At 36.5% G+C, this 26,149-nt stretch overlaps 1 protein-coding gene across 3 annotated transcripts in view; it reads left to right on the top strand.

Annotated features, from left to right (window-relative positions):
* TSPAN9 (tetraspanin 9) overlaps positions 1 to 26,149 on the top strand; it is a 2,052,609-nt gene that overhangs the window by 419,220 nt on the left and 1,607,240 nt on the right. For all 3 annotated transcript variants that reach the window (XM_044087579.1, XM_044087580.1, XM_044087581.1), the window contains exon 2: positions 24,185 to 24,279. The gene's annotated coding sequence lies outside the window, so the exon portion shown is untranslated. The remainder of the gene's footprint in view (positions 1 to 24,184; positions 24,280 to 26,149) is intronic.

Genomic DNA, 26,149 nt, shown 5'->3' on the forward strand with positions numbered 1-26,149 from the left:
TATCTTTATTACATGAAAACATTTTTGCAGTAAAGTTTAAAGGAGGTATGCGCCTGTTAGAAGTTCAGTTCCGTCTTTATATGTAGTAGTGGGAGATGGGGTAGTTTTCTGTTTTATTTTATTTTTTACTCAACCTTTGTTGAGCTGGTTAGTCCCAGTAGGGTTGTGGCCTCTTCTGAGGAGAGAACAAGAGCAGTATTTGTACTACAATCAGAAATTTGGCTAGGTCATCAGGGAACTTCCCTTAATCTTTCTGTAGGAGGGACTTAATTTGCTGTTACTCTTCCTGTCTTTCAGTCAGGGCACAGCAGTAGCTCAGAGAAGCAGGAAGTTTAAAATCAAACACGGAGATGGAATAAGATGTTTTTGATGAAAAAGAAGCCATTAATCAAACAGCTGAAAAGCCTAATGTGTCTAAGAATAAGTTGGACATTATGTGCAGTGAGGAGGATTGGAGAAGGGAGAAAAGAGAGCAGAGGAGAGCCAAGTAAAAGGCAAAATGAGGGTGCCAAAGTGGATATGGCAGATTCAGAAGAGTTATTTCAGTGGTATCTGTTTGTAACAGAGTCAGCAACAACTGAGTGTGTTATTACAACCCTCCAGTCAGGAGGGTTGTGGGATATTTATATGAAAGAATTGCTTGAACAGAGCAAACTAGAGGGGGAGAAGGCAGTGTTAGGGGAAGAAATAATGGACAGAATTTAAGTAGTAGTTCAGGAAATAAGGAAGGAGTTCAAGAAATCATATGCAAACAGTGAGCGAAGGGGAAAGAAGAAAAGAAAGCAGAAGTAAGAAGAAAACATTGGGTGAGAATCAGTAGTAAAATGGAAAGGAGAAAGCATTGGGTGAGAATCAGTAGTAAAATGGAAAGGAAGTAGGAAGTATGGGGCAGCATCATTTTACAACAGGGCATTCAACCCAGAGAGGAAAGAGCTTTTATTTGTATTAGCAAAGATACTTTTTATTACATTTTTTTCAAGGAGACACAGTATATGGAGAAAGTTTTACAACAGTATGACAACAGAAGGAATGAAAACCATTGGAACTTAAATGTTGTGCAGGCATTTGATAGAGAAACTAAAAAAAGAGTATTTATACAATTTCGACCTCAAGTTGAAAAAGACGATTTCAAAACTGTGTGTAAAGAAGTAATGGACGTAACAAAGATCTATGACAGCAGAGGTTTATGGACTGGGATTTGGAATGTGGTGTTAATAATGAAAATGCAAAATGGTAAAATAATGCATTTGCTGAGTATAATTAATGTGGAGGGGAATAAGGGATTGATCAGATACTGGGGACAGCTAAAGATGTGTTTTATTTAAATTAACAATTGTGATAAAAGCACGTTTTACTTGTGGTAAAGTTGGTCACAAAGGAAAAAAATGTGAGCAAAAATATATAAAGTGTGAAAAAATAGGACATTTATTAATGGACTGTAATGCTACAGAAAGATACAGTAAATGAGAAAGATATATGAAAGGAAGTAGATGAAAGTATGAAGGAAAAAAAGTAAAGAAAGAAAGAGGAAGAAGTAAGTAATTCAGGTGATGAAGGGGGTGATAAATGGATAAGTCAGAAGTAGAAGAAGTTCTATTGGGAAAAGAAAGAAAATGCAAATTTAAAAATATAGGTATAGGAGGAAACAAAAAAAGGGAAAGGATAAAAGTAACAGAAACTATTCCACAAAGTGAGACTTCTAGCCATTAATCTAAATAGCATAAAGAATGTTCATTGAAAACTAGGAGTTTTAGAATAGTGCAGAATATTATAATATTAATAGACATAAGAATAACAGAAGAAAAAGAAGACAAGTTAATGGATTATGGGAATGCAAGGTTATATGGAATTTAGGAGATGAAAAATGCTCAGGTGTTGCAATTTTGTGTAAAGAATACATAGAAATGTTGGATTATGCACTAGGAGTATTAGGAAGAATAGTACTATTAGGTATGAATCCAATATATATATAGGGTAATTGTACTCTACACATACACTTTACAAAAACAGATTATGGTTAAGAAAATACTGGATTATGTAAGTGCTAATATGCAAGTGATAGCAGTGGGGGACTTCAATTGTGATTTAAGACATAGGCAAAAAGGAAGGGGTGGATAAAGTTATTTCAGATATGATCAAACGTGGTAAAATGTACTTATGGAAAAACAAACACTGGACATACAAAAGGAGTAATCTGAGAATTGAAATTGGTTACTTTATAGTGTCAGAGAGTTTAAGTATATTACATCAAGGGATTAAAATTAAGGGTTTTTTTAGTCCATGTAGCAATTTGGATAGAGAGTAAAGAAAATATGTTACATAAGAATAGGTAGAGGGATCAAAGGAAATAATGAATCAGAGCTAAATTAGTATGTAAAGGAAATAATACATCAACTATGGCTGGATCATATAAACATGAGAGGATTTTATAAAGATTGGACAAGTTGGTGGATTAGTTTAAAAGAAAAATATAGTAAAGAAGTACTAGCATGGCAAAGGTCAAAAAGAATACACACTAGTTTTAAATACATAAGAAAAGCAGTTACCAAGTCTAAAAACATAACAGACAATAAGGAAGATCTTCTAGAAAAAGAGAGAATGTTATAAGAAATGAACCAAAAATTTAAAAAAAAACAAACAATGATTTTTTTTTACAAGAAATAAAAGTAGTACTAGTATCATGTCTAAGTAAAATGGTTAAAGACAAGATTAGAATAATAAGAGAGTTAAGGAATGAAGAAGGATGTATAGTGACTAGTACCATGTCTAAGTAAAATGGTTAAAGACAAGATTAGAATAATAAGAGAGTTAAGGAATGAAGAAGGATGTATAGTGACTAGTACCATGTCTAAGTAAAATGGTTAAAGACAAGATTAGAATAATAAGAGCGTTAAGGAATGAAAAAGGATGTATAGTGACTAGAATAATAAGAGAGTTAAGGAATGAAGAAGGATGTATAGTGACTAGTACCATGTCTAAGTAAAATGGTTAAAGACAAGATTAGAATAATAAGAGAGTTAAGGAATGAAGAAGGATGTATAGTGACTAGTACCATGTCTAAGTAAAATGGTTAAAGACAAGATTAGAATAATAAGAGCGTTAAGGAATGAAGAAGGATGTATAGTGACTAGTACCATGTCTAAGTAAAATGGTTAAATACAAGATCAGAATAATAAGAGAGTTAAGGAATGAAGAAGGATGTATAGTGACTAGTACCATGTCTAAGTAAAATGGTTAAAGACAAGATTAGAATAATAAGAGCGTTAAGGAATGAAGAAGGATGTATAGTGACTAGTACCATGTCTAAGTAAAATGGTTAAATACAAGATCAGAATAATAAGAGAGTTAAGGAATGAAGAATGATGTATAGTGAGTAGTACCATGTCTAAGTAAAATGGTTAAAGACAAGATTAGAATAATAAGAGAGTTAAGGAATGAAGAAGGATGTATAGTGACTAGTACCATGTCTAAGTAAAATGGTTAAAGACAAGATTAGAATAATAAGAGAGTTAAGGAATGAAGAGGGATGTATAGTGACTAGTACCATGTCTAAGTAAAATGGTTAAAGACAAGATTAGAATAATAAGAGAGTTAAGGAATGAAGAAGGATGTATAGTGACTAGTACCATGTCTAAGTAAAATGGTTAAATACAAGATCAGAATAATAAGAGAGTTAAGGAATGAAGAATGATGTATAGTGACTAGTACCATGTCTAAGTAAAATGGTTAAAGACAAGATTAGAATAATAAGAGAGTTAAGGAATGAAGAAGGATGTATAGTGACTAGTACCATGTCTAAGTAAAATGGTTAAAGACAAGATTAGAATAATAAGAGAGTTAAGGAATGAAGAGGGATGTATAGTGACTAGTACCATGTCTAAGTAAAATGGTTAAAGACAAGATTAGAATAATAAGAGAGTTAAGGAATGAAGAGGGATGTATAGTGACTAGTACCATGTCTAAGTAAAATGGTTAAAGACAAGATTAGAATAATAAGAGAGTTAAGGAATGAAGAGGGATGTATAGTGACTAGTACCATGTCTAAGTAAAATGGTTAAAGACAAGATTAGAATAATAAGAGAGTTAAGGAATGAAGAGGATGTATAGTGACTAGTACCATGTCTAAGTAAAATGGTTAAAGACAAGATTAGAATAATAAGAGAGTTAAGGAATGAAGAGGGATGTATAGTGACTAGTACCATGTCTAAGTAAAATGGTTAAAGACAAGATTAGAATAATAAGAGAGTTAAGGAATGAAGAGGGATGTATAGTGACTAGTACCATGTCTAAGTAAAATGGTTAAAGACAAGATTAGAATAATAAGAGAGTTAAGGAATGAAGAAGGATGTATAGTGACTAGTACCATGTCTAAGTAAAATGGTTAAAGACAAGATTAGAATAATAAGAGCATTAAGGAATGAAGAGGGATGTATAGTGACTAGTACCATGTCTAAGTAAAATGGTTAAAGACAAGATTAGAATAATAAGAGAGTTAAGGAATGAAGAGGGATGTATAGTGACTAGTACCATGTCTAAGTAAAATGGTTAAAGACAAGATTAGAATAATAAGAGAGTTAAGGAATGAAGAGGGATGTATAGTGACTAGTACCATGTCTAAGTAAAATGGTTAAAGACAAGATTAGAATAATAAGAGAGTTAAGGAATGAAGAGGGATGTATAGTGACTGCACAAAAAGACAATACAGACAGATAAGACAATTTTTGAATACGTTTTTCATATGTGACACATATGGAATGTAAAATTAACTGAAGACAATAAGAGGGTGGAAGAAAAGATTACAACGATAGAATTAAAAAACAGTATATGTAGAAGTAGCTACAAGTTTAGATGGACTTGAATATTTAATTTATAATGACATGCAAGACTGGCAAAAAGAATATATTTTTTAAAAATGTTAAATGAATGGCTTGAAAAAGGTGTAAGTGATGAAAACATGTATATGGGTGCAATGACATTTACATGGAAAAAGTGAGAAAGAACAGACATAAAATGACCACCTTGTATTAAATAATGTTGATCATAAGATTTGTATGAAAATAGTAGAAAAAAAATAGTAAGGCTAATAAGTTACTGACTGAAACAGTATTTGGAATAAAAAAATAAGTCATGAACTTTTAATGTTAACAAGAGAAATGGCGGATGCTGTAATAAATAGGGAAACAGAATTAAAAATACTAGTGGGAGATGTAAGTAAAGCATTTGACAAGATCCAGCATGAAACATTATGGCAGGTTTTGAAAGAATATAAGTAAAAAAATAATCAGCATTTTAAAATTTGTGTACAACAAAAATAAAGTGAAACTAGTGGTTAATCGTTGGTTAAGTGAGACAATAGAAACAAAGAGTGGTATTAAGGGGTGTCAAGTGAGTATTAGTTTATTTGCATTAGTTCTGAATGTGGTAGTTGCCAAGATAAGTTTGGCACTGGAGGGAATTCAGATTCTGGTGATGTTCTCTTATATAGATGATCTAGTATTAGTTGTTAAAAATAAAGAATACATAGGTATAGCCATTAAGACACTTGACAAAGAACTAAGGGTATTAGGTTTAAGTATTAATGCAGAAAAGAGTAAAGGACTGGGCTTCTCTAAAAAAAATAAAAGGTATCCAGTTCAGTAAAGAAGTAGTAGAAATTCTGGGAATAAGGTTTGGTAGTGAGCAACAAAAGGTGACACAATGGAAGGACATAATACTTAAAATAAGGAGTACTTGTATAAGGAGTACTTCTATATTCTGAAGAACATTTAAACTTACATATGGGAAAACAGCATGTTTAATTACTTCAGTGGTATTAGGTAAGAGAGCACATCTAGCAAGTGTATTTATGATATCACCGGAATGTGAAAAAGAATTATTGAATGTATTACTTGCATTTATATGGGGATCTAGACGGAACCTTATTAAAAGAGGAATTCTTTATGTTACCAGTAAGGGAGGGGGGTTGGGTTTAATCAATTGAGTATATATCCTCATTAAATTTATATAAAATATTGATAGGGATGCAGGAAAAAAAATAAAAGTGTTAGTAAGGGTTATATAGAGGAAAAAATATAAATCAATCTAGGAAAAGCTTAAATGTTTAAAAAGAAGTAAATTAATCACTTGTGAGGAAATGAAACTTTATCAGGAAAAAATATTACTATGGAAGATTGATTTAAGAAACATAGAAAAGAATAGGGCAACATGTTATGAAAATATAATGGTAAAATTGTATTACTTTTATTCTTGGAAGCATTTAGGAGATAAAGTGAAAGATGTAAAAGCAAGAATGAAAAGATGCAAAAATATGTGCACATGTTTTTCTAAAATGTAAATGGGTACACCAATTGTGGGAAGAAATATGTAGAAAGAATGTTTAAAGTATTGAAAATGTTAAATGTATAAATATAGACATGATAGAATATGGATTTTATGAAAATATGAAAACATGACAAATTGATTTATATAATGTGGATTATCTGGAATGAAAGAATTAATGTGATAATATATAGTGGGAAATGGGTATTGTCAGAGATCTTTAAGAAAATAAGATTTTGGTTGTGGAAAAAAGAATGGGGAAGATTGAAAGTTTGAAAATTTTCCAAATGTGTGTATTACTTGTATATACTTGTAAATATTGTGGATGAACTGTGAAATTTGTATGTAGAGTGTGTGTGTGTGTGTATATATATATATATATATATATATATATATATATATATATATATATATATATATATATATATATTTATATATTGCATTTTGTGAATTTTAATAAAGGATCCCTACTCTTTTCAGTAAGTGCTCTAGGATCGTCTATATCCAGCTGAGCTACTATAAACTCAAGCAGGTGGAACCTTGGTTTAACATCGCATCTGAAGAACGGCACACTCAGAAGTGCAGCCACCCACCTATGCTGTACTGTTATGTCAGCAGTGCATCTTGTGATGTCTCACTCTGTGATCCACACTAGAATGCACTAGCTGAGACCCCCACACACACACACTTATTTCATGACTACAGTGGCTTCTATCTGCTTGTCTTCTGAGTTGTGTTCATACAAAAAAAAACATCCTGTTTACTGACTAACTCTAGTTTCTGGGACATTGGGGTACCAAGTCCCCCAACGTAGCCAGTCCCATTTTACCCTGGTTTTGACACATGCTTTTCAACTGTACAGATTTTTGCCTCATATCTTTGGTCTATTTCTCATAAAATTGTGGTTTTCTGGCAAATCATTGAGTGCTGAAGTCAGAAAATGAAGACGAACATTTGAGTTTCAGACTTCATACCCTTTATGCAAAACTTGTTTTATTCTATCAGCTTTCTAAGTTTGTGAGAGCAATATTTAAAAAGTTTCCATATGTTTGGGCCTTTGTCCCCCCTATTATTATGGCTTTGTCCATATTTCTTGATCTAAAAAGGTTGAGAGGTATGTTTTGACCACCCCATCAGCATTGCATACATGAAATAAAGAAAACAGTTAGTGGTATACAGTATTCAAGTGTCTATGTCCCCAGTCTGAAAACCTTGCATTTGCACAGTCCATCATTTAGTACAGTGAGCTAAAGATAAATATCCTTCGGTACTTACACTATAGCTCCACATCCATTTATGATTATGATGACCATCCCCTAGTGTTTGCGTACCTTAGTGGAGAGACTGAAAGGCAACTAGTTCACCATTGTCGGTCACTGAAATGAAAAATCCACTTTAGTCCTTAAAGTGTAAGTACATTTTATTACAGACATGGACAACCCCTGATACCCTTCCTCTGCTCATTGTTTTACTAACTGCCTACTTCCAAATTCACATTTAAAAGTACTACAGGTGCCCATTATACAAGCGCCAGACCCTCATTGTGCTTGGTTTATCACTATTCCTTGTTTCTATTGAAAAGTAAAAAGAGCAGTGTGTCCTTCTCCATCATGCTGTGTTACTGCACACACCTCCTCAACCCTGACATAACTCACAACGGTATAATGTCTTCTTTCCCAACTGGAGAGTTGCCTTCTGTTTTTGGGAAATGGACATAAACTGAGCAAACATTGCAGTGCATTTCATTTGTTGATTTCTGAACCTGTATTTGAATTGAGACGTCAAAATAACCATCTTAATTTGCCACTTTTTAGCATTTTGGTTTTACATTTTCAACATTACATTCTTCAGTTCTGTCCTTGGATATTGTTACACAGTCATGTGACAGTACCCCTCTAGTAGTAGCTAAACATTCTTCTCAACTTTAACTCATGGAGTAGGATCCTAAGGCAAGTGTATTGAAAATCTATGGCAGAGGTTCTGTAAAAAAAGTGTTGGGCATATATTTTATTTTGTAAATGCAGCATTATTTTTTTTCCTGTTTTCAACATTTTTACTCATAATAAGTAGTATACACATTTCTTAATATTCAGTTGTGGTACCTGCCCTGTTTTGTATGCCTTTCACATTGTGTTTTTTTTTTAAATTCCTTGTCAAAAGACATTTAATTTTGTATTGTCAAATTGTTTTTGTTCAAGCATCATTATGTTTGTTACATACCATTGCACCGACAGCCTGATTACCAACCCAGATTCTGTGCATAATTTCCCTGTAGCAACCCTACTTTCTTGGGTTGGTACAGACAGTAGTTTTACTCTTACCCATTCTAGCAGGGCAAGCTGCATGTGGTTGTATGGATAGGGAGTTTTCACCCAAGTCAATTCACAAAGTCATGTTCAATATGTGCCATGCTGCTTCTGAACCGCGCAAGATGATTATGCAGTGGGTAGGCTATACCTGTGTACAGGTGTGTGTAGTTCACCACCTCTCAGTTTTCTACACAGGATATGGCCTGTTTCACTCCAGGAGGGAGGCAACCAAGAAAAGTATGTTAATATTCATGTCAGAAAAATACATTTTCAGATATTTAAAATGACTGACAAATGCTGTTTCTTTGATGCTTAACCACTTTGCATTCCAGTGAATTATGAATGACTTTTGTGCTGTGTTTTAAGGAAGATCCCTGGCTGCAGGCCATAATAGGCAGGGATATCTTAATTGTGGGCTTAGATGTAAGTGAGTGCGTTGAGTCTTGTTTATCAAGAGCCCTACAGCAGTACCATATGATGCTTCTAATCAGTTTTAAGCCTCAGAGGTCCTGTAGCACAAAATCATTTCTGATCACCATCTGCATGCTGAGATTTATTAATTAGATTTAGTCATCTGTCAGGTTTCGTCTTTTCATTAGTTATTCTGTCTTTTTTTTTTTTTTTTTGTTACATACACGTGCAAGCAGCATATTTATTTCCTGACACTAGTCTGTCATGTTTGTCACACACACACACGCCAGAGTGATTTCTTACATGTTCCATATGCATTGTCAAACTTTGCAAAAAAGAAAACCTTTATGTTAGAATAGCACTTTAGTAAACTTGAAAAAAATCTTTCCTTATCTCTCCGAGGTTTCTCCACCCCACCCCACCTTCCCCACATGCCATGTAATCACAGTGGGGTTTGTGTGACCTCCTTAACAAATTATTCATTATTGTTGTATAATTTCTCAGTCATGTGCATTCACTTGAGGATTGCACAGTATTTCACCTACTGCTGATGTGCTTTGATCTTTAGAGTAAAGCCCAAGGGATCTGGCAGAGCTGTCTATGGATAAACCTGAATTACCCATGTGTGGATGCATGTTATTGGTATCATACAATGCAGTCAATTAAAAACAAAACATCTTGCCTTTTTTTAACTTGCTTTCTGTTGCATCTCTTTTATGTCTGTGAAACAGCTTAGTGATTTTCTCTGCATGTATTTATCACATACCTATGGCAATTGCACTTTACATGGATTTAATCAGTTTAATGCAGTTGCTACCCCTTTTGTTGTTTAGGGAGTCAGGAGTGTGAGTGAATTCAGCTTTTTATATGAGGATACTTCTTCCTTTTTTTCTTATTCATGTAGCTAATGTATTTTTTTTTCTTTTAAGCATTTCACCCTCGCATAGCTCTCTTGACCCCTTTGACATATTTGTTCCCCATTTCACCTACTGAAGCACCCCTCATTCTCCTATAGATACTGCTTTTTTGAGGTGGGTAGTAGGGGTCTTATTCCCAGGTGGTGGGAATTGTAGGCCAGTCAGTTACCTTATGCTGCTGTTGAAGACTTGTGCAGACTTGTGCAAGTTTGTTGTGTGTGTGCAGTCGCACTGTGCTGGTTTTTACACATGCCAAATTTTTGTGCTTCCATGGGAATATCCGTGTTGCCTGCTGCTGTGTTCTACTGTTCAGTGTTCCATTTATTCTGTAAACCTGCCCCCCAACCCTGTGCCTACAATCTTTTATGCAAGTGCTGTGACATCGGTGTGCCTCATTGGCTGTTTGGCTGGGATCCCACCCCACCCCCCGCCAGCTGTAACCTGAATTTGGTCCGATACGTGAATCCAGGCTGCCCATCATCCCTCTGTGTAATGGTAGCAGCTTTCGTCTTCATGTGAATTAGCATAAGATGTTGATGGTGGTTTTCTCTTACCTTTACTATGCTCTTATGTACTGCTGTGGCTGTAAAGGCTATGATTGAACTACTTTACTAGTTTATATATTTTTCACTTATGTTCTAGTTAACCTCCTTTGTGCATTGTCCCTGGGAAGCTAATCTCTATCCAAACCTCATAAACCTAACTTCACATGATCCCCTAATGATTTTTCAAGGCTTGGACCTTAAAATGTTTGATAGGATCATTCTAGTTAACTTCCTTTGCACATTGTCCTCGGGAAGCTAATCTCTATCCTAACCTCATGAACCTAACTGCACAGGATCTCCCTAGCGGTTTCTTCAGGGCATGGACATGAAATGTTTTGTACAGTCAGTAGTAAGGTCATCGAAATGGCCGATGCTGCACATATTATTTTATACAAGTTCATGTTCTCCTTGTCCCACTCAATCTCTACTTTTCATGGATGTTAGAGGGTTAATGCACCTCAGGTTAATGGACTGAAGGCTGGAACAGAGTTTCAGCAGTCACATCTGGAAGAATACATGCTAAAGCTACTGTAACTTTGTCAGCTACAGTTTTCACATAAGTCTTAGTTCCTGTTTTCAGAGCTGTCCACCATGTTAGACTCATTAACATGTATTGTACCAGATTGTGACGTTAGTTTCTATACTCATACCTACTTATGTCATCAGAAATTTTTGTAGCTGGCTTCCTTAACTAATTGACTTAAGAATTAACAACAGTCAACACGTGAAAAAATAGCATATAAGGAAGAAAATGGCAATTTATTTTATCTAACAAATTATTTCTTATGCTCTGTACGTAAAATGTTGGCTATATATCTTGACCCTCTTTAAAATACTTGTGGTAGTTTTGTAATAGTTAAACAAGGGAATTTCTATTTACTTTGTCAAAGCTTTGCTATCCAGGTTCTTTTGTAACAACTTTAGTATATTTTTAAAGCAGTTAATGTATTAAATTATAATGTACATTTTTTGGTGTTTCAACTGACATAAGTTCTGGGTATGTATTTACAAAGATGTAGCCTTCTTTGTATTCTAACTTCCTATTCAATTTATCAGAGTGGGAGGTTTTTGTGTTTTCTCTGAAATTAATTCAGTGTATGTATTTATTTGAAATTCTGCTGAGCCTTCTCGATCTGCTAACTTTATATCAGATTTATCAGACTGGGGGTTAGATCTTCCCACGATCACCCCACACACACACTCACACACACACACACACACACACACACACACACACACACACACACACACACACACACACACACACACACACACATTGTTTCAAAATTCACTTGTTTTGTTAAACTAAGTGTCTGGTAGGTCTGTGTCATTCAAAATGCATCACTGCCATTTTGGCAGGAATAACATTTCCTTTTCTGTCTGAAGATAAGGTTTGATTGTTCTGCTCTTCCCCTTTTACTTGAGAATAGTGATTTATGACTTTTTGCTAATTTAAAAATGCTTCGGTTTGTATCTTGATACCGGTGACCTAAAAATATAACTTTGTCTGCAGCTGTAAATTTCTCTTTTTTATATTTATTTCATGTTTGAGAAGTAAGACCTTGTATCTTTTATTTATTTACTGAATAACCAGTTATGTTTTTATGTTTGACACTTTTCTTGCCAGTTTGAAGAGGAATCTAACATGTTTACACCTTTACTGACATTAATACTAAGTCAGCAAGAATCTAACATAATGCCAATGTATGTTTACAATGTTGCTGTCATTAGTATTGTCACTTGCATATATTAAGTTTTTTTGTTGTAAAATATTTAGATATTTTACATAAATATATCAATTGTTATGTATTGATTTAAGAAAATCATCCGTGGTTAGTATATACAAAGCAGGTGACATAGGATACTTGTTTCTCAGTCTGGTTGATTGCAAGAATGTGCTTTTCTGTTATTTGTGACTAAGCAGTTCTCAGTATTATAAAAGGAGTATGCAGTCATATTTTGATCAGTGAAGACAAAACTTTTTTAAAGTTGAGTATAAACATTCCCTGTGTATGTAGTAAAGTATCTTTTGTGTGTTCCTGAGCACCAACATTAGATTTCTTACTTATATCTTTTTAGTTTGTATGTTTATGATGATCATCTCTAATAAGTGGTTTGCCTATATTGACAGCAAATTTCCATATCAATTTACTGAAATTAATGAAGCTGATTGTTTTATTTAATGATTCATTACTATTAGAATTATCTTGAAACTGAGATTTTGTGGTGATATTGGCCTATAATTAAAAATTGATCCTTTTTTCTGAGCTCTTTCAATATTAGGATCACCTTGGATAAATGTTGCTGTTTTGCTGAAATCTATGCTATAGTAACATTGTTACATATATGAAGCTGATTTATCTTTAAAGGATTTATAAAATTCTGGAATGTAATCTGATTGCCATATTTTTGCCTTTTGACCATCACGTCTCCGCAGTAGTCCAGAAAGCCTTCTGTCCGGCTTATCAATTTTTCAAAGCCTCTCCAGTAAATCCAGTGAAGTTGTAACTGTCCATTACTCGTATATCATCAGATCCATTAGTGAACATAATGCACCTTTTGTCATTTAAATGAAACACATCACTCAACTTGAGAAATGCCAGAGATTCGTAACTAAAACGATAAGTGGCATTTGAATATTTTAGTTATCAGGACATGTTGACAGCCCTCTGTACTCAAGTCTCTTAATAGACTCATCCATGGCGATCTGTCTCTAGCCTTTTGAATAATGAAATATCCAACCCTCTTTGACCTTTTCCTTCACAAAACAAATCGTACCTCCAGTACTTTGTTACAGGGGCTAAACCTTCATCAGCAGATAAATAAGACACACTGATGTGATAGTCACATCCCAACATATCCCTCGCCTCTGTGACGAACTTCCATTGCATGTCATGCAGAGCAGCACCCTTGTTACCCCCAGGGTAAACCTAGGTAATTGCATAAGCAGCTAGCTTCAAATTCAAATTCTTCCCTGGTCTTGCCTTCCATGAGACTGAAGGGAACTTTTAAATAGGAGTTTTTGGCTAGGCTCATAATAGTCTGCATACTAATTGCGTAGTACTTATCTGTGACCCTTTGAGACACGCACACATATAAGTATGCAATTTTTACTCCCCCTCCTTCAGTGGTGCTGAACACACAGGCAGACTTTCATTCTCCTCCCCTTGCCTTTCTCTTTCCCAGAAAAGGTAGTTGCATTCGACAAAGTGTGAATAGTGATTACCTTGTGACTGTGCGACATTTTCTAGATGCTGCTGCTTCCTGTCCCTGTACTAACAGGTGAGGTTAGGCTAGTCATCACACTGGACAACAGGAGGTATTCCAGACCCTGCTATAAGTGGAGATGTAGTGTCTGGACCCTGGTTCCCATCAGGAGGCACCTCTACCTCAGATAGTTTATAGACCTTCACGCACATGATGATGTGAGTCTAGAGACATTCAGTACTCACTGACCACAGACAGCATTGCAATACATGGAAGTGGTATAAAAGTGCTTTCTTTTGTTGTGTTTTGTTTGTTGCCTAGCAAATACCACAGAGTGTTGACATTTTAAGTACTTTTGTGTACCATTTTTATTTGCTTTTGAGTGACATTGTCATAGTGTCTCTTGATTTGCTTTAGATTGTATATTGCCACTTTGTGACTTGACTGTGTATGCACATTTTCTATTGTGTGATTGGCCAAGGTCATGGCTGAAAACAGTCTTTGGACCAAGTCAGTACATACCTGGTTCAAAACCTTTTAAAAAAATCAGTTTGTTTGGCCCCTCACAGCATTACATCTTACTACATCCTTTCTTGAATCTTGGTCATTGGCAGTTTTATGAATTATTTCAAAGCACTTTATACATTATTATATTATGTGGAACAAAAAAAGGGATTACCTTTCCTTATTAATCCCCTGCAAGAGCATAGACAAGCCCACTTTATATATTACACAATGTGTACCTTTTATAAATATTTTTTGTGCAAAGAGCTGTGGTAGAATTTCAGTTATAAAATTAAGTTAATCCATCCATCCATTTTTCTAAAATCCCACTTTATTCAGTTTCTGCCCACCTGCCATGTCATTTCTGGTGTCAGAGTAAGCCTGCTGCCACTGTACCAAACTGACGGACTGCATTTGTGGGTGTGTGCGCCATTGTCAGTGGACAGTTATCCAACACAACTGCCACTATGTGTCCTAGACTACAATGTATGTGAGTCACAAACTGTAGCAGTAGAAAAATTATCAGGGGTGGTGGGATACCTCTAGGTGCCTATCCTAGTGTACAGTGTTGCCTTAGGTAAAAGGAGCCAGTTTTGCCAGGTGACAAACTTTGGATTTGCTAATGGCAATGCATTTGAGAATGTTCATATATTTTAAATGGCCTGGTATTTAGATTAGCCAGTTTACTTATTTGTTCTCAGTATTTAAGGATGAGACTCAGACAAGCATTTGCTGTAAACTTTATTTGTTGTAATTTAGCTGTTTCAATTATGTGTTGCTCCAAGTACACTACAAGCTGTTCTGCATAGCTCTCAACCTTCAGTCTCTAAAATGTGTAACGTAATCTCTCACAATCTGCAAGAAATGGTAAAATGTGGAGCCCTTGCTAAGAACTTCAACTAGGAAGCTCACAGCATGGTTAATAACTGTTTCCTCATGCATAATAAAAGATATTTTGATGAATTAATATGAATCAATATTTTTCACTGATATCTTTTTAAAAATTTTTGACAACAAATGAGTGACAGATCTGTTAAATGTGGAGCACAGATTTTTTAAAAATCAAAATAGAAAAACATTTATTAACATGACATGTACTAGATAAGTATGCTGCGCTGTTACTCTACGATCACTTTTTGTGTTAGTACAGCAGTGTGCTCAAAAAACATTGCTGAGAGAACATAGCTCGGAGTATATCTGCTCTTCCGGAAGAAAGCATATTGGGGGTGTGCAGAGATACAGTAGCAGAAAGAGGAAGGGGTATGAATATTGGGGCTGACTAACAATGCAGTTGATTAAAGAGAGATAGAGAGATTAATAGCTGACTGAATGAGCTTTAAACAGGAGGAATTTTATGTGCCATTTATTTGGAGGGGACTGACTAGATAAAGAAAATCCCAGCACATTCTGAGGTCTGTGAAGATCATATGACTAACAGGAAATACCATTGTTTTATTAGGTTTCACATTACTGAGTCTGTCTTTTTTCAATGAATAACACAGAGTGCATTGCACATGTTTAAGTTGATTGTCATTTCATTGAATAATGTTGCTGGTTTACAGTTTAGTCAGGCTTTGTTCCAAGCAGTACAGCAGTGTCCCAGAACAATTTCAGTGGAAGCTTTGTTTTTTGTTTGTATCCAGGAAAGCATTCAACCTTAAAATATTAATGTGTTTTGCATTTCTTTCTGGCAAAAGACTTGGAGAGGATATAAAAAATACTGTTTCAGCCAAAGTTCTGCATTATAATATTTTTCTGGTCTTCGTTTTCTGTTGTAGATTTATTACCATCTCTGAAGTTGCTTATTTCTTTTAATCTGTCAAGAGGTACGTGACATAACATATATTAGAAGGGTCAAATGTGCTCTTAACATTCACGAAAGAGCATCTAAAACCCCATGGTTTCTGAGAGTCTAGTGGCCCCAAGATCCTTGATAGTATATAATTATTTCCTACAGATCATCTTAAATCCCAGTTGGTGAAGTGAGCTAAAATAAGCTGCTTGATTTTGTAATTATTTATGGTTGGCTAAAGGTGCTTTAATTTTCCTCTAATTTTGTAGTTCATAGAAAATGTTGCTCTCACCTGGAAAAGTGCCTGCAGACCTCCTTGCCTCTAAAGTCTTTTAGTTCAAATTTGCATTAATAGGACTTCAATATCTGCAGGATTAGTGTCCTTTGGCTATCACACGCAATTCTCCCAAAACACTTTGGTAGTAAATGAGACCTAGTTACTTCTACATGTTGAGTCCTTTTGTGCAATTACGGGAGAAGAAGAATATAAATTCATATCAGTAGGTACCCAAACATCAAGATTTAAGCAGAAACATTACTCACTGTAGTATCTGTTCAGTCATCCAGCACGTTGTCCTATGAACACCTCATTGTTACATACAGAAAAAAAAAACACTAATGTATAAAATCTTGCAGACAGACAAGCAATGCAAAGTCTATGTTTGTATCCTTTAAATGCAACCCAGAGTTCAGGCTGGTAAAGGATTTTTAGGATATCTCTGCATGTTTTGCAGTTCCCCATTTCATGTGGCAGAAACTGCAGTACAGCCAAATGTAGCAACAACACGCTTATTTGTTTACTGTTAAACTGAGTGAGTTAGTCCCATTAGGACAATGTCCTTTTTTTCAGGGGAAGCCAGAGATGGTATTGATAATGACAAGGGGAAATTTGGCCAGGGTACTTCCCCTACTCTTTTTTTTCAAAAAGTGCCATGGGATCATTTATATCCAGCTAAGTTACCATCAGTTCAGGCAGGTGGGAACTCCATTTAACGTTTCATCTGAGGAATGGCGCACTGCAGAGTGCTGAACACCCTTATGCTGTACTGCTATGTCAGTACTGGCAAAATTAATCCAAGTACCTGTTGCAGGAATAAAACCCACAGCCTTCTGATCTTTCAGCAACCAAGGTGAGTGTCCTATCTGTTGAGGTACTGACACTGACCTTGCTATATACTGCTGGTTAAAATGCATATAAACCAGAATCTAGGTCAGTGAAGCTTTGTAGGAGTTATATGAGCAATTCAGGTGGATGTCTTTATGATTTTTAAAGCATAATGCTTGGAGTGTGTGTGCGCGTGTGTGTGTGTGTGTGTGTGTGTGTGTGTGTGTGTGTGTGTGTGTGTGTGTGTGTGTGCAAAAGTAAACACTGTGCAGTAGTTTGCAAAATGGTTTAGGAAACTTTATAATAGATAAACGGAACCATTGTAATTAAACAAGAAGCATGTTTTCTGTTTACTTTTTGTTTTACTAGAAGGGCAGTAAGTACAGTTATTATACCAAGTAGTAAACTAGTCATTAAATCTAACCAGCTGTATTGCGATAGACTAAGTAAGTGTGGGAAATTGATCTTAATTTCTGTATGGGAATATTTACGTTCCGTAATTGCCATGTTCATCTAGCAGCAACCCATATTCTTTCAGATGTCCGACCTTGCTTATAGTGTATTTAGCTTTTGCTTTTTTGTGGGAAGGTAAGGTACATGTAATTAATAAGATATGGCTTTTGTGTACAAAACAAGTATAGATAATGTATAATATATAATATATGTAATACAGACTATGTCTGTAGAGGTATGAACTCTTCTGGAAAAATAAATGTTTCAAAGAGATATATAATACCAAGAACTGTAGAAGATTGTGAAGACACACCATTGGATAGTAATCCCTCATTCTTGGGGTGGGTTTGTCATAATGGTTAAGTGTTTACCTCGTAGACACGAGGTACAGGGTTTGATCCTAATCTTGAGTAATTGGCTAGGCTTAATGTGGCCCTTCCAGGCAGTTAGCTTGGTATTCTCCTATGAGCATTGACTTTCACAGTATCGTTTAATATACTGTATATATAAATATTTTGGGGGGGGGGCACTTTTCATTGCATTAAATGGCTGAACTTTTAGTGACATGTACAAAATCATAAGTTCAGCAGTATGCATTGCACTCATACATGCTAGTGTCCACTGCACACCTATTTTTTCCTCATGTCACATTATACACCATTCTATCAGCACATGAATTTAGAAATGTTATTTCTTCACAAATGCAAAGTAATGTTAAGATATTTAGTACTTTGTGTTGTTATGTATGAAATCTAGCATGTGACAGTGGTGTAGATAGATTGTATTTAGTTTATTTTTATTTATGTCTGGGTAAAAGTGCAGGGCACTCTCAGTTTTTCTCAGTGGCAACCGGTATTCCAGTTGTATCACATAAAATACAAAGGTTAACTGGGATAGACGAGAAATTGAATTAGACAAAAGTAGGCAGAATTGTATAAACAGTAAATGTACGTTTTAATTTAGGAGGTGTTAATCCACTTTTTAACAAATTAAATGAATGTGTTATGATGAGAATATCAGATGCAAAGCTAAACAATAGTAAAGAAGGTTATGTTCAATTTTTCAGTGTTAATCTTTTTGTTCTGTAATTGTACCATTTCTCTTTGTATTAATCTTTGTTATTCTTTCATTTTAGTCTCAGTTTGGAATATTAAGGGTCACACTTGTTAAGGGCTCCACCTCAGTTTATAAACTGAAATAAAGGAATACATTTACAGGCTAACAACAGTCCAAGTGACCAGAGTTTAATTAGTAGCTTGGGGGGGGGTCTTAGATGGTGTGGGCAGGGGGTATGGGCATACCTATGCTGAGGGGGAGGTGTGGGCATACCTATGCTGAGAGGGAGGGGTGGGCATACCTATTCTAGGGGTGGTGGGCATCCCTATGCTGGGGGGTGGCAGTCTTGAACACGCATCTCACCACCGCTGTACTGGCACAGCCAACATATTGATGGGCAAAAGTTTGTCAGGACATGGGAAGGAAATGGAAGCTCACAGGTTTATACTAGGCTAATGACCACCAGGGTCTTTACAAGCCTAGCCGTGCAACCCAACAGTGTTTTGTCCCCGAGTTCCTTGGATGTCTATGTGATGGGGTATGTTGATAAAGTGATAACTGAGGTTTATGTGGGGGGGTATGTTACGTGGGGACTAATTTAATTAATGTTGACCTCTATCCATCAGAGACATGGAGGCCTTACCAAGGTTGAGTTTGTGATTTTTCATCCAGTAGTCAGGGTTTCTTTTGACTAGAGTCAGGGAGATTCATGTAGATGGGGAACTTATTCCATATCGCTGGTATCCTTTGGGACACATCGGTCCCTTCAGCATGTTCTATTTATGTCACAGGCAAAGTTCAGGTCCTTGGATGTAGTGTTTCTGGTCATATTTGTTTTGCAGATGTGCAAGAGATCCATCAGTGCAGAATCTGATGATGACTTATATGCTAGTCATAGATCACCTATCGGTAACCTGTAGGGGACTGAGTAGAGAGATAGGGCCTTAAGGTGAACTGTGTATGATAGGGTATTCATCCCTGGATTCTTCTGGTGAGAAACGTTTAAGGGCTTTCCAGCTGTTGCAAATGCCTGGTTAGGTACATGCCAAAGGGGGACATTGTACTCAGTGATGGGTCTGATGAGGGACTAGTAGAGTGATACTGTAACTGCTTTGGACCTGGGTTTGATACCCTTGCTTATGTGTTGAGTGACAGAGAATGATTTTCTTACTATCTTGGCTATGTGTTGCTCAAAGGCCAGAGTACTGTTTACATACATTCTCAGATCCTTACCTATCAGGTCAACTCTTAGGGGTGTTTTATCGAAGGAGTAATTAGCTTGGGTGGACAATTTCACAAAGGGCACTGTAATGCATTTCTTCATGTTGAGTTTAAATCCTTCACTTTGGCACAGTCATTTATTTGTGTTAGACCATCCTTTAGGATGTTGCTGTCATAGGGGAATCTATGATAGCTCCCAATTTTCAGTCGTCTACCTACCTGCTGAGCCAGAAGTAGATGCCAAACAGGAGCAGCCCCTCAAGCCACATATGGTAGTACTTTTCAGCACATTTGGAGGAGCACACGTACAAGGATGGAGGGACATAAGCAGTTCTTATGATGATGTAAGTGTTGATGTCTTCACCAGAGGAAGAGGAGTTAGGCTGTCCACCACAAATGTCCTCATAGCTGGGATGCATGCAAAGGCACACATAGCCCTAATGTCTGTCTACATAGTGACCCTTCTGGATGGCTGTTGCCATTATAGGTCTGGGGAGTACCCACCACTAAGAAACAGATGGACTCAAGTCCAGTAGTAGGCTTGATGAGATGGGAAAATCACCTGGGGGTGGTATGCATCAGATCTGCACATTACAGGAAACTTTCTAAGAATATTTTTATTCTCCCTGTCCTCGCCACTTCAGTTTTATTTTTTGTGTTCTGTGTTTTGTAGAGTAATACTTACAGCAAATATACTGATTGTTTAAAACATTAAAAAAATAATAAAATCTTTAAATGTTTCTTTAAGCACAATATTTATTGTTTTTTTTTAAGCCATTGCTAGTGTGGCATGTAATATCAGAACACGTGCTGGAGTGCATGTGTGCATGCATATATGTGTATTGGCTACTTTAATTTTTTTATATTTGCTTGTTACTAATGCAGGTGAAGTTAAAGTCCTCTTATTCATATAGTATGCTTCTTACTGTATGCTGGGATGGTGGATGCTTTCAATGCGTACGATATGATGCAGCTGCTGTTGCTATCATTTGTCTATAACCCTGTTATGTTCCAAGTAAATGTCACCTGTATAAAGTGCCAAGTAGCAGTAAAGCTGATTTTGCATGTCAGCGATGAGATTGCTACTTAATCAACTTACATAGTGTGCTTTTCTGAGCACAGCTGGATCTCCTTTTGTATTTTCCAGTTAAAGGGCTGAAAATGTATAAACTTAGTTTTCATCATGTGCATGTGGGGGTGCAGGATGTATAGGAAGTTTATACTGTTAAGTTAGTAAGTTCATTTTTTTAAGGAAGAGCAAGCCAGAATTAAATATATGACTTAGCCAAGGCAAGATAATAAAAAGAAAAAGAAGAAAGGAAAGACCTACTGAGTGGGGAACCAGCTTTTTGTCTTTAAGAAAGGAGTAGGCCTTAATCTTTCAGGTTGGAAGATGTATAGGTAAGCCTTAATGTTTAACCCAGGAACATAACCATGTGGATAGGCCTTGACCTTTCACCTTAGAACATCTAACCAAGCAGGTGGGTCTTGTCCTTCAATTCCAGAACATGCAACGACATGGGTAGGCCTCGACCTTTCATCCTACCTAGACTATGTGACCATTTAGGCAGAACTTATGATGCCACCACCAGTAGTTCTTTATAACCATCAAACATGACAGAGGGTGGCACAGTGGATAGTGCTGGCACCTTACAGCAGCAGGTTCCCTGCTTCTGTTCTCGGCTGGGGTGCCTTTTGTGCAAAGTCTCCATGTCCTCCCTGGTTTGGACGGTGCAGTAGTCAAGCAGTAGCATTGTTGCCTCACAGCAAGAGGTTCTCCAGTTAGATTCTCGGCTGGGGTGCCTTCTGTGTAGAGTCTGCATGCCCTCCCTGCTTTCATGTGGGTTTCCTCCGGGTGCTCTGGTTTCCTCCCATGTTACAAAGACATGCGTCTGGAGCATTCTTCTCCAGGCCGCCGCTGAAAATTGACTTAGTTCCAAGTCAGACTTTCCCGATTAACAAACGTTAAGTAAAATAAATTCTGTTGATTTCCTCCCATATTCCACAGATGCGCAGTAGGTAGATAGGGCACTCTAAATTGGCCATAGGTGTGAGTATGTGATGTGGAAGAACTACTGCAGCAGGGCTAGCCACCTGGTGGTGTAAACCATGGCTGTAGATGATTGTCAGTGTTGAAATGACACCCCGGCCCCATGTGCAGAAATGAGATAAAGGGGGTGTGGATGGATGGATGGATCAACCATAGCAGCTGTGCATCTTTTAGAACTTCCAGTGAAATACTGCTGTTCCATGGGCATCATGCTGAGCAACTCCCATCATATCCATTTCAAATGTATTAGTTGTTCTTTTATATGGATGTTTGTTAGTAAACATACAGTTTTTTCTTTGGCCCCAGGACTCTTGATGACATAATATTGCTCTCTTTCCACCTTAGTTCCCGTTTCTTTGGGGAACAGATACATCTTCAGTTGTTTCAGTACAGGTAATTCTGGATTTGTTTTTAATTTATGACCAAGCTCCGGCAGCCTGGTTTAGACAAACCTGCATGTGTTGAACACAGTGTGGGCCTCCATGCTCTGAATATGCTTTCCACATACTGAGCACCCCCAACAGCTCTCTACAGCAAATCTCTTAGACTTTGTCTATTGCCTATGACTGTTCCTCAATCTGCACCAAGGGTAGTTTCTGTGGTAAAACCCCATACTCTTCCGCAGAGGAAGGTGGGCTGGTCTGCAACCACTTTATCATGTGCCTCCCAACCACTCCTCTGGTTCCCAATGTACTGTTTGAATCCATGTCACCAGTGTCACAGAAGGAAAAACAACTATCCTTCTGTGTTATGGGTTGGCTCATTGTTTTTAATTTTGCTCATATTCTTAGATAGTATGCTGTCTCTTTGCAGTTAAAACTCCATTTTTATGTGACATACATGCAAAAGATCACTAAGTACATAAAATAAAATGGATCCTATAACCAGTAGTATAATTCAGAAGCTTCTCTACCACTAGTAATCCAGGTTCTGGAACTGGCTGTAATTGTCATAGAAATCTGGCCTAAGGGAAAGAGAGAGAACATCTAAATTACAACTCATCACTTCCTCTGAGAATGAGTTATAGCATGATGTGGTGGCAGATGCATGGGCAAGTAATGACTTGACAGGTTTATTGGAATCTCCAGGGGTATCCTCGGTTATTGAAAAAAAAATAGTTCCAACCACCTCCTGGTTCCTCTCCAGCAACCCACACAAAAGTTTGTTTTAATTCTCACTCCACTCTGTCTCCCATCCCTCAATCTCGCTCTTTCTGTCTCTTAGTTCCAATGCATTGTCATGCGTCTGAAGCAAGATAGTATGAATATTATAAACTGTGTATGGAGGAGACAGGTGCACAAAGATCACCGCATCAGAAGACAGGAATAACATATGCAAATAATCCCAAAATTCTTCATAAACTAAACAGGATTAGATTATTAATTGATCCAGATACATGTAATCACATGACCGTCAAGGTTATTGTAGTTAAGAGTGCATGGAAGGGTCCACTTGATATTGCCACAAAACATTTTACACATTACAGTTTTCATGAATAACAAGTTTCTTTTCACAGAATCAGTAACAAAAACATCTTTATATTTAGCATGAGAAAAAGTGATGTAGCACTCGCTACCCACCCATGTTTGAATGTTTTGGAACATGATTTAGTGTTGCACTTGTTTGAATTTTTTTAAATATATATTGAAATGTATGGATAGAGTTCTTCTGAATATTGTTTTCTTTAATCAAGAAGAAATAAAATGTCTGATATTTCCAAGGCTACTATTGCAGGCCTTTATACCATCTCATTTTTAGAAGGATAATGCAACCTAAAGTTTCTTGTGTTTTGTTTCTCTGCCAAAAAAAAGTTTCTATATTTTGTGATTTGTCCTACAAATTAGTTTCTATTTGTGCCTTTGGCACAAGTGCGCTTAACATTTCAGTTTTATCATGTCTGTCATGGTGGTACCACTTCTGGTCCACGTGTACAGACTGCATTGCCTTTATTTTCACTTTACACTCCCAAGTTAACCACACAGCCACCGATGCTCGCCATCACTGTTGCATTCCGCTTTGTTAAACCAAGAAGAGCCTATCATTTTCTTCTGAGGGATTTTTATTTTTGGACATTGTTGTAAAAGAGGTTAAACATTCACATAAAGCAAACTACAGGCTTATTTCAGGTTATGTAAAAACCACAGTTATGGGCGTTGGTTACATCAACGTTGACACTACTGTCCTGCAGGCACAGATTTCCAGCAACAGCAGATTTCTAACAGCAGACTAACAACTTGTACTCATCTTTGTAATCAGAGTATCTTGTTCATGCCTGCATTTTTGTGTTTTGCTGTAGGGAGACACTAAAGGAGAAGCTGTAAACAGTAGCCTGCTGATCACATTTGCGGACGCACTAAGGAAACTTAAAGCCCCAACACGAGCTTTAAACAGGTAAGGTAATGTCCATTGTAAGTTTTGCTGCTTTATCCAGATGAATGCAATCACTTGAATTGGTTAAGAATTATGTGCATTCTTCCGATATGCTGAGAAACTCTGAAGTAGTTAAGGTCTTTCAAAGAGCTATGCATTTCATTACTGTTACTTCTGTCTGCCTTCCTCTCTCTGTCTCCCACACACGCACACACAAAATGAGAAAATAGCCGGTCTTATTAAGTTCTGTATTTTCTTGTAAAAACTTAAGATGGAAAAGAAGAATAATTAAAACAACCAGTTAACAATAGATAAAACATTTTTTGGATTTACTTTTTAAAGCACTTTACTACTAATAAAGTGTTGTACATCTTTAAATACTTTATAAGTAGTAACTGTGCTAAAGAGTTTACAACAGCAGTATATAAGCTTGGACAATAAATTGTGGAAGTCCTTTAATGAAAGGGCACCGTCTCCTAAAGTACTGGAGAAGGTTCCCCGACACAGGAAGCGATTTCAGTAGATTTCTTCTTGCTACTCAACATAACTAATTTGAAGAAAGGAATTAATCTCTAACAATCTAATGAGGGCTGTGCTTAGGACTGTTATTTGTGATGAAAACCCATCCTGAGATAGGTCTGGAAGCTGTTTTTCACCTTGTTCAGAATTGCATGTTCTGCTACTCAACCTGTTGCCTCATGACGTTTGTTCTGTGATGATGAAAGGTCTATGTACAAGTGTCATATGTTTTTAAATCAATAGCTGCCTTCACTATTTATCACAAATACATCTTTTTTTTTTTGCTTTAGTGTGTGAGTTTTAGGTTGATTCACTTCTCATACCAATTCTCTCTAAAATGCATAGCTCATTTAGTTCACCTTGCTGTGAATGATGTGCTTTGGAGGAGGCATTGACAACTGAAACTTAATAGTAGTACATGTTAAAACAAATGTTACTCTTGTCTTTTACTTGTCTTAACGAATTAGGTTTACTATTTATAAGTTTATCTTGTTATTGGTCATGTTTAGTGCCGGTAAAATATAAATGTTTGTCCTTGTAGGTACCCGAAGGTTAAATGAGCAACCTTTCTCAAGTAAGTAGTTTATCAACATTAGTAGTAATTTACATTAGTTAGGGGTGCAGTGACACAGCTCCCTGCATGGGGGGCTTTGACCACCATTAAAATATTTCCTTTATAGTGTACCTGTTCTGGTTTTCTCTCCCAGTGAATGGACTTCAGAATGTTAGGCATCAACAATGCAAAACATTTTCATCTTACCTCCTCTTACCTTGAAAGCACAAATGGACCCCCCCCCCCTAAGATAAAGCAGTCTGCCTATATACTGTCGTACACTTCAATGCAAATATACATTTATGTATTATGTGGTCAGTTGCCTAAGAGTTTTTTTTTCAGATTGGAGGGTGGAGTTGAGGGTAACATTGCCAAGAGAAAGTTCAGGATATCTAATCTCAGAATTCTAACTGCAGGCCATATAGGACTCCTTGCCTTAAGCATGACGTCTCTGACGGGTAGAATTTCCCCAAATTCCCAAGTTCCTTCCCTTACCATGCTTGTGTAAAGGCCTAGCATGCAGTGCCCTTTCATTGTGTAAGTGCACCTGCAGAAGCAGATGCCACTAGCCAACATGCATACACACTGCCTTTTTGTCTTGGCAGGGAGCAAGGCAATAACAGATTTAAAGTTTGCATAGCATTTAATGAAGTTGCCTCACATCACAGTGCAAAGTTTTAGAGAACACTTTCATATCTAAATAGTTAGAAGAACTGGGTAACTGGCCCTTGGAGATCTGTCGTTCTATGTCCTGTTCCACAGCTGGCCTTTTTGTATGTCTGCCGTCTTCATTTCATAAGATGGAGAGTAGTAAAGTTC

The sequence above is a fragment of the Protopterus annectens genome, chromosome 11.part0 (assembly GCF_019279795.1).
Source record: "Protopterus annectens isolate FY-2018-M chromosome 11.part0, PAN1.0, whole genome shotgun sequence".
Classification (NCBI taxonomy): Eukaryota; Metazoa; Chordata; order Ceratodontiformes; family Protopteridae; genus Protopterus; species Protopterus annectens.